The following is a 10,360-nucleotide window of genomic DNA, read 5'->3' on the forward strand; positions in this document are numbered from 1 at the left end:
TCCGTGGGTGACGTCTCCCCGCTTCTGGTCAACGCCAAGGGTTGCACTCCGTTCCTGGCCGCCGCGTTGGGCTATGCTCCGGTCCTGGGTCCAGCTGTGTCTGTGGTCCCCTTCCGGCTCTCCTCAGGGGTGGTCACTCCGCTTTGGGTCCTTCCCGGCTTTCCCCGGCTTCTGGGCGTTTCCACCTGGGTCCCTTCAGGCCCTGGACGATCAGGAGGGCCCTCCTCCGAGTGCCCCGGCCCTCCGGGCATTCGGTGGGTTGGCGGCGTCCGGTGCCGCCCATTCGGGGGGGGGTCAGTAATCCCCCTGCCACGCCCCCTTCGGAGGCTGTCATACCCTGGGATTCCTTGATGCACCTCGTTCTTGCTCTCGTGCGTGCCCCGCCCGCACGAGGCTCATTGCAATCGGGCTCATCCCGATCACCTGGGACTAGTTTCATGCACCCATCACACCACCTATAAAAGCCTCACACTCACATGAACTTGTGTCCGTTATTGAATGTTCGTGCATGCGTGTTCATGCCCGTCCGCGTGTGTGCCGGTGTCTTCGCGTATGCTCAGCTCCGCTACGTGCCTTTTGACTCGGACTCTGTTTTCTGGATTATCCCTGCTCACGCAGGTATTTGTGTTGGCATTGCTTTTTGGTTTTTAATAAAACACGGTTTGCTTTCACTTTGGCTTCCGCCTCCATTCCCGCCTGACAGCTGCTGCCGTTTGGCTTTTGTGATTTGTTTTAACTGGTATTGTCTGGCCTACTGTGGGGTCGAGCAACATGCAAGTATCGGGGCTGGTTTAAGGACGACGCGGCCGCTCCTTTTTTAGTTTTGTTTCCCTCAAACTTTTGATAAAGTTTTCCATTGTTTTTGTTTTTAAGAGGTGTATATGGTGAATGATATTGTGGTTCGGTGACCGTCCATCGTATTACGTTGGAATTGTGACCTTAATTCGCTTTTTCCATTTTTTTTGTCTGAGATTTATTCTGCTTTTGGTTTCTTTTAGGAGCTGGGGTCCCACGGGTGAAAGGTCTCTGGTGGTGCTATTTCGACGTTTGCCGTGCGACATTTTTTGACGTGTATGAGTGGGTGCTCTGAGTTCACGGTGAGGTGTGCTTGTGTGTGGAAGTGTGCTTTTTGATAATTAGTGCTGATCACTCCGGTGGGAAACCCCAGCCCTGTATTTAATGATTCTATTTTGTTTTGCTTATTTGGAAATTGTGTAAATTGGTTGTTTTAATATTTTGTGTCTGATTGTTTATTTTTGTTATTTGTGTAATTGTCAACAGGCCGTTTTCACCGGTGAGAACATTTTCTTTTTGTTTTATTTTAAATCCAAGTTTTCAATAAACCATGTATTTTTATACGATGCCCACGTTTCCTGCCTACACTTACTGATAAGGGAATTGAACTTGTGTGATCTAATAAACTCTGGGGTTTACTTCTAATTCCTGGGTGTAACCTTCCCAGGTGGCGTAGTTGAATTGGTTAAGTAGATAAATTTGAGCTTGGGTGTGACGAGCTGTTCAGCTCTCCCCCCCTAGGCCCCCACCCTCGCGCCACAGTTGGATGGTGTGGGGATGGTGAAGCAGGAAGTGAATAGGATTAGTAAGGAAAAAGTGAGAGCAGTGATTAAGAGGATGAAGAGTTGGTAGAACCAAATTACATACCGGTAGAAGCATGGAGATGTTTGGGAGAGATGGCAGTGAAGTTTTTTACCAGATTGTTTAACAAGATTCTGGAAAGTGAGAGGATGCCTGAGGAATAGAGAAGGAGTGTGCTGGTACCGATCTTTAAGAATAAGGGAGATGTGCAGACCTGCAGTAATTACAGGGGAACTAATTTGATCAGTCACACCATGAAGTTATGGGAAAGATTAGTGGAAGCCAGGCTGAGAGAAGAGGTGACCATCTGTGAGCAGTAGTATGGGTACATGCTGGGGAAGAGTCTCAGTGGCCTATGATGTTTGCGGATGATATTGTGATTTGTGGTGAGAGTATGGAGAAGGTTGAGAAGATCCTGGAGAGGTGGAGCCACACACTGGAGAGAAGGGGAATGAAAGTCAGTAGGAGTAAGACAGAGTACATGTGTGTAAATGAGAGGGAGGGCAGTGGAATGGTGCAGTTGCAGGGAGAAGAGGTGGAAAAGGTGGAGGAGTTCAGGTACCTGGGGTCAACAGTGCAAAGTAATGGAGAGTGTGTTAAGGAAGTGAAGAAAAGAGTGCAGGCAGGGTGGAGTGGGTGAAGAAGAGTGATAGCAGGATTTGTGATAGAAGAGTATCTGTGAGAGTGAAAGGAAAAGTTTATAGGACTGTGGTGAGACCTGAGATGTTGTATGGTTTAGAGACAGTGGCATTGAGTAAAAGACAGAAGGTGGAGCTGGTGGTAGCAGAGGCGAAGATTTTGAGGTTGTTTTTGGGAGTGACGAGGATGGACAGGATTAGAAATGAGTTTATTAGAGGAACAGAGCATGTAGGATGTTTTGGAGACAAGGTGAGGGAAGTGAGATTGAGATGGTTTGGACATGTGCAGAGGAGGGACATGGGCTTTATTGGTAGGAGAATGCTGAGATGGAGGCACCAGGAAGGAGGAAAAATGAAAGACAAGCAGGAGGTTTATGGATGTGGTGAGGGAAGACATAGTTGGTTTGAAAGAGGCAGATGTAGAGGACAGGGTGGTGTGGAGATGGATTATCTGCTGTGGCGACCCCTAACAGAAGCACCTAAAAGAAGAAGATTATTGCTGGACTTGTTGGTTGGACATTTTGAAAGGTTGATATACCAAAATAACCTACATGGCTCCACAGTTAAGTATCTGTTTTACAAACAGAAGGTTTTGAAACCTCAGCACCATCAAGCTGCCACTGTTGGGCCCTTGTGCAAGGCAATTAATCCTCTCTTCTTCAGGGGTACTGAATTACGGCAGACCCTGTGCTCTGACCTCAACTTCATAACAAGCTGGAGTATGTGAGGGGAAAGAATGTCAGTGCTACTGTGCATATTTGACAAATAAAGCCTTTCTTCATGATTCAGTAAACACACACATACCTGCACTGGTAACTGAAATATCTGTTTTTTTAATTCATGTAACTCAACCCATGATGAACTCTTTCATCTGATATGTCAATATGTGAATGCTGATCTAATGGAGCCTGATGAAGACACCATCATGTTTTACACTCTCGTTATGTTTCCTGTGTATTTCAAATGGCATGATTTGGAAATGACTGTGTAGGAACCTTTAAAAATGTGCTTTGTTTCCAATGTTTTATGGCAATTTATTTATTTTATTTCTATTTTCAAATGTAATATTACATGACATTGTTTGTTTTTTGTTCAGATATGGTTTTGTTTTATATCCAGAAAATTAATTTGTTAAATGTAAATGTTTTATTGTTGTCCAATGACTGTCGACAGAAAGGTAAAAGGTCATGAGAGTTACAACGCGGGAGAGGAGCAACGCACAGGGCATGTGTGTGTGCATGCTACAGGAGACAGAGGGTAAAATCTTTTGGAGACCGAATATATTCCTGAAAATATTACGGCCCAAATTGTACCCGGACTGTATTCGGGTTTTCTTCTTTGATTTTCTCAAAGGTTGCGATTATTCTTTGCCACCGCCTGTTTACAAGACACCATCTCCGCCATCACGTGTGATCAAGGCCTAGCGGCTATCGCATTAGCAACGTGTGTGAACAGTGCATGCAGACGGGATCCAGTTGGACCTGGGACTTTGCGACTGGACGTGGTGCGTTGTTGCTGCTGTAAAGATCACAGGGTTACACTGTGCTCGGATCGACCTGACTCTCCACGCAGAGGGAATTATTCATTACGCTAACAGTGAGTTGGTGCTGTTCTCTGTTCATCTTGGTCTCCTTGGATGGATGTAAGTGATTTTTCCAAGTTTGTGCTTAAGAGTATTTCTTTAACTCTTCACACTGTGAAGGTGCACCAACTGGGCCCCAACGAAACCACTGCTAGTGTATGTGACTGAGTTGATGGTTCATATATATATTGCATACAGGACTTAGTTTTTTCTGATAGATTGTGTAATATTGTGCACTTGGGTTTTTGTTATTGTATACATTTTTTTTTTTATCTCTTTATATGTTTTGAGGTCTTTAATTTTACTTTTGATACCAATATTTTATTTTCTAAATATTTCACACTTCTACAGTTGTTTACTGGTTTCATACATTTTTGTTTAAACTACAGCAAAACTAAAATAACAGTAAAACTCCGGAATAAGAAGAATAAATATGGTTTGTTAATTTACTAATTGGAATTTGTGCTCTGGTGTTTCATTCATTGGGGTTTATTTATTTTAATAAGAGCCTGGTTTAAGTAGAAGAATACTTCCGGCCAATTCACCATTCAACTGCCGGGAATCCAGGTTTTCTGACTTACGTTTCAAAATATAAAATTGTAACCTTTTGGGTTAAGAAAAATAGGGTTACACCTGTTAGTTAAAGGTTGTTGATTTCAATCTTTCCATAAATCTTCCCAAAGATCTGTTCTAAAGCAGTAAGCTGAATGAGTTTATTGTGATCACAGATCGTACAGGGTGTAGATGTTGTGTGTGATCCTGTTGAGCTGGATTTGTTGAAGCTAAATTAAAGAAGGTTGTTGAGATTTTTTGACATTTGATGGTTGACGAATCCGTGTGTACAGGTGTATCTGTGCCAAAACAGAAATGGGTCATTAGTTCATTTATGAACAAAAAAGAACATTGGTTTAGCCTGCATGGTATAACAAAAGAATAAGCAAGTGGCATCTGTAGAACGTACCTTTAACTACTTTGTAGGAAAGAAAGCAGGTGATTACCAGAAGAAGCAGCAGAACCCAAAAAGTATATGTATACTGTATTTTCCGGACTATAAGCCGCTACTTCTTTCCCACGTTTAAACAACGAAGCGGCTAATTTATGGATTTTTCCTGGGTTTTTCCCAGTTTCACAAGCTTCAAGCCAAAAAACTGAGCCCCCATAACATCTTAAATATGGATGAGGTTCCTCTGACGTTTGACCTGCCGCTCACTCGGACTGTCTACAGGAAATGTGAATCATTCGTCACGCTGAAAACAACCAGGCATGAAAAAATGCACTTCACCTGTGTTCTGAGCAGCACGGCATCGGGAGAAAAGATTCACCGATGGTGATTTTTAAACGCACGACGATGCCAAAAGATAAACTCCAGAGAGAAATAGTTGTGAAAGGAAGGAGGAAGACAGTGAACAATGACTTTCTTGGTCGGCTACTGTTTAGATACAAGCCGTGTATCAGACACTGTCTTTCATTAAAGCCTGTGTAAAGGTAATTCGTTTCAGTGTAGACACCTGCGGCTTATAGACAGGTGCGTCTTATTTATGTTCAAAATGAAAATCTGTGTCAACTTTAGTGGGTGCGGCTTATCTATGGGTGCGCTTAATAGTCCAAAAATTATGCTATATAAAGACCTGCCTGAGATTTTTAGATGTATAGCAAATTTTTTTTTATGTGTAAAAATAGAACCTGCTTAATTATCTGTTCTAAAGCAGTAAGCTGGGAGGAAATGTTCATTGTAGTCACTTATTACATACCTGAATGTCCACGTGATTGTGTGGTGTGTGGTTGTTCTGTGTGATCCTGTTTAGCTGTATTTGTCGTAGCTAAATCAGAGAAAGTTGTGGAGATTCCGTGACCTTGTACTGTTGAGGAATCCATGTGTACAGGTTCATCAGTGTTTAAACAAAACTGATTCATGAGTTCATCTGTGATAGAAAAGAATTGAGAAACTTGGTTTCAAATGAAAATCACTTTACTTTGTGTTAAAATTTGAAAATAAAGTAAGTGGCTTTTGTTGAACTTACCTTTGGCCACAGTTTTGGAATGAAAGCAGGTGATCACCAGTAGGACCAGCAGAACCAAATGACTGTTGGAAAACATAAAAAAATGTTATTGTGAAAAATGACAAAGTAAATGAACGGAAGACTTTTGTTGCCTGTTGTTAGTTACAAGTGGTCAAGAGTATAGAAACAGTTTTATCACACAGGAAACTAATATGTGGCTTTCACCTACAGCACGCACAGCTTTAGTGCACTGGTGCAGAGAACAAGCTGCAGCAGAACATGCTGACCACCACCACAGGGGCAGTAAAGAGTTTGCGCACACACACAATAAATCCAAGCTGTGAATTTGCAGAAACCTTTAATAAACATTTAATAATATCAGAGTTTTGCACTTACAATAATAAGTGCTGATAGATGCATATTTAAAAGTAATAAGTGAATTAATATAATCATATAATTTTGAAATTTGTAGCTCACAGCATTAGTTTTGTGATTTTTGTAAATGTCATTCAGGTCTGTGATTCGACTGGTAGGACTCAAAGCAGTTAAAAAGTCTTTAATAGAAAGCACAGAAAAAAGAACGTCCAAAAAAGACAGAAAACTGTTATAAGCATAAGCATATAGAGCATTATAAAGCACCCAACGGAGTAGGAGCGACACCCTCTTTGGAGATCTGAGGTGGAGCAACACCCTTTGTGAGGCTCAGAGGCAGAGAGACACCCTCTGTGGAGATACGAGTTTAGAGTGATGCCCTCTGCAAGGCTAAGGAGCAGAGTGACTTCCTCTGCAAGGCTCGGAGGTGGAGCGATGCCCTCTGCGGAGATCTGAAGCGCAGCAACGCCCTCAGCAAACATCAGCAGAAGAGCAAGGTTGTCAGCTGGGCTTGGAAGTGGAAAGACATCATCAGCTGCCTTGGGAGTTAAGAGACGTCATCAGCAGGACTCGGCATGCAAAGCAACATCTTATGGGAAACTCAAAAACTGAATAGCACCCCCAGAAAGGTGAAGAAGCTGGGCAGCACCTTCAGCAGAGAAAAGAGGCTGGGCAAAACACTTCCAGTGGGAAACTAAGGCTGGGTGGCAGCTCAAACATGATACTGAGGCTGGGGAGAAGGCTTGGTGCTGAACCAGATTATGAACTTGGATGGCCAAACCAGCACTGGAGCTTTTTGCAAAACCCTGGGTAGCTGGAACAACAGGTGGTCTGGAACTCCCAATCAGTTATGGCTCACCTGAGGGGTTTGCCTAAGAGGTAGAGGGAAACATATTCAATACTCATCTGATTGGTTTGGATACCAAGAGTACATGAGCTCTTACTGCTTGAGGAATGGGTTGCGGAGGCCTGGGTGTCGGTAAAAAAACGTTGTGGGTCCAGAGGCGGTTGGCTCTGAGAATTGATTTGGGCAGGGGCAGCAGCCAGACCAAGTGGTGAGTGCCAAGGTTAGCTCCCAGGAAACAGAAAGCTAAGTCAAAGATCATGCAAGATCACAGGTCTGTGGCATTTGCTGACTGACCCAAGAGTCCAAAATATTTAGAGATCCAAACCATAAGTAACAAGGAAGTTAGGGCAGGAATATCTCACAGAAAAACCAAGAAGAACAAAAGAGATATTCTGACCATAAGCGTGTGCTAGCGGTGTCCTTAAATACACTGTGGCATCAGAGAATCATGGCGACCTGGAATAGCCTTAAGCTGAGCTATAACACACACACAGGCACAAGGGAAACACTGTCGATTTGCACATGTTGAACAATATATGTCTATTACATAAACTAAAAAACATGATTTTTTTGTTTTTACGAGACACGCTTCTACTGAGATCAATTCCAAAGACACATGATACATTATGGAAAGCCTGTGGCATTACAAACCTGACACACAGCACTGGATAAAGTTCTTGTTGTTCCAGTTCAGTGTTTGAACCTACCAGTGGAAGCTCCAGGTCACCACAGGAATCATAGGGTCAATAGTGTGGGTTACCACAAGGATGCCCAGATTATGGATGATGTGGTGGCCTCCTCCACAGAGCTTTTCCAAAAGCTGCCATGACAGCCTTTAATGATGAGTTTCATCCTGAGGCCGACATAATGACCTCCCAAGCCAAGATAATGCCTAAGGCTGACCACTGGGCCTCATATGACCTGTTCATGTCTGGGGCCGACAGAAGGCCTCCTCAAGATCATGCCTGAGGTTAACCTTCCCTGCATATATCCCTCAAGAGTGGTGGCCAATCACAAAGACTTCTAATTCAGGGCCAATAAAGTGACCAACCAAGCAGTGCTCCAGTTTAAGTCCGGTGAGGCTGCCTTCCAAACACGGCTGACTAGGAGGCCTCTGAAGCCAAGCTTCTGCAAAACGCTGATGGCACGGCATCTCACAACACCTTGAAAGGCACTTTGGAGAGGTGTTCTCTTCATGGAGGAATACGATACAGGGCAAAACGCATGAGGCAAATGGTGGTCACACCAGATACTGACTGTTTTTCGGACCCAATGGACCCCCAAAACAGTAAAACTGCACATTTTGGAGTGGCCTTTTATTGTGGCCAGCCTGAGGCACACCTGTGCAATAATCATGCTGTCTAATCAGCATCTTGATCTGCCACACCTGTGAGGTGGATGGATGATCCCGGCAAAGAAGTGCTCACTAACACAGATTTAGACAGATTTGTGAACAATATTTGAGAGAAATCGGCCTTTTGTGTACATAGAAAAAGTTTTAGATTTTTTAGTATAGCTCAAAAATGAGGGAAAAAACAAAAGTGTTGCGTTTATAATTTTGTTCAGTATATTTCAAGTCCACAGAGGTCCCCTGGTGGTCTAGTGGTTAAGATGCAGCGCTCTCACCGCTGCGACCCGGGTTCGATCCCCGGTCAGGAAACCATCCCCAGCCACTCTTAGTGCCGGTCCCAAGCCCGGATAAATTGGGGAGGGTTGCGTTAGGAAGGGCATCCAGCGTAAAACGTGCGCCAAATCAAAACGTGCAGAGGATCCGCTGTGGTGACCCCTAATGGGAGAAGCCGAAAGAAAGTTTTATATTTCAAGTCCACAGGGTCAGAGGTCATTTTTATTGCAGGAAGCACCACTTGAGGGCGCTACTGCTCAGGAGCAGAAACAAACTCTAGGTGATGTAAATTTAGTCTGTTAGTAGTGAGGCAGTAAATATGACTCATGCAGATCACTAATGTGTCGATTATTTCAGATCCCAAATAATTTGTGTCCATTTTTCCAACTTTGTCCAACCTCGGCTGGTGTTTGAGTTTATATGTTTCCGAATAACTTTTGCATAAAAAACGACATCTAGCTGGTTAAAAAAACAAAAACAAATATGGCTGGTAGAATATAGTGTTACAAAACCTTTGAGACCACAAAATTATTTTTTATTTTTTTTTTAAAGTAAAAGAGGCGGAATCTTAGATTAAGTGGCTGGGGCTGTTTTATAAACTCCACATTATGATTCCACACACTTCTGTTTGATTCTTCCTGAATCACTTATCTCTCATTTATCCAACTGAGTAAATAAAAGCCATTGCACAACTTTTACTGTGTCTACATTAATACACAGAAATAAACAATACACAATAACATCTTATAATACAGTCATTATTTATTGACTTTAATTCTTTTACAGGTTTTGGTTGAATATAATCATAGTATTTTACTGTATTGGTGCCTGATTAGAAACTCACATTAATTATAGAATGGAGAAAAAGAAGGAAAAAGAAGAGATGATAGCAGGATGTACTAGTGAGAAGATTTATCAAATGTAATATATATGTATACTAATAAATCAAATAAATGATCCTGGGCTCAATTTATGATTTAATATATAATGTAAAAAAGATTCTTCCTGCTGAACTACAGAAAAAGTGAATTGATGAAATTGAATATGAAATGAATTTAAACACTCATTTGAGATTCGATCAGTTTTTTATACAGGATCTGGTCAATTCTTTCCATGCGTTTCTGCACCCACTCGAGTTCAGGATCTACACACACACGACGGTTGTCCTTCATCAGGGTGAAGCTGCAGATTAGAGAGAAGATGTACATCAGTGTAAAACTGCAATAAAATCAGAAAATCTCACACACACACACTCCAAACCTCCACCATTATATACAGTTATATTATATTACACACAATTATACAATAATAATGCACATGAAAATGATCACTTTTTATTATTATTCATTACAATCAATAAAAAGAACAATGAGGAGGTGAAAACTTACATGACTCCAGGTTTTTTACACTGACGGCCTGTTACTTTATACCCTGTAATGACTCTGATAGGGATTGGACTCTCATAGTAACCAAAACAGCATGTTGCTGGTTCATTTGAGTCTGTAAGAAAACATTTCCACATTCAGTTCTGTGATTAAATATTCAATAATTCGATATTAAACACTTTTATATTCAGTATAAAATGCAGGTCTGATGTATCTGTTAAACTGTTTCTGAATCCTGGATCCTGATTGGTTGCCAGGTGTTGATTAATTCTGTAGAACAGCAGCTCTGACAGTAGTGCAGGTTTATACTGTATTA

The 10,360-nt window shown here is 42.1% G+C and overlaps 2 long non-coding RNA genes across 2 annotated transcripts in view; both read right to left on the reverse strand.

Moving 5' to 3' along the window:
- LOC310725933 overlaps window positions 1–10,360 on the reverse strand; it is a 77,599-nt gene that overhangs the window by 48,430 nt on the left and 18,809 nt on the right. The gene's annotated exons all lie outside the window — the stretch shown is intronic.
- On the reverse strand, window positions 4,550–8,200 carry LOC310725943. The gene is made up of 4 exons (XR_014533579.1): window positions 8,087–8,200; window positions 5,838–5,899; window positions 5,568–5,738; window positions 4,550–4,667 (listed from the first exon to the last, which is right to left on the reverse strand). It is a non-coding gene; the product is annotated as an uncharacterized lncRNA (long non-coding RNA).

Source organism: Silurus aristotelis (assembly GCF_946808225.1).
Source record: "Silurus aristotelis genome assembly, chromosome: 5".
Lineage (NCBI taxonomy): Eukaryota > Metazoa > Chordata > Actinopteri > Siluriformes > Siluridae > Silurus > Silurus aristotelis.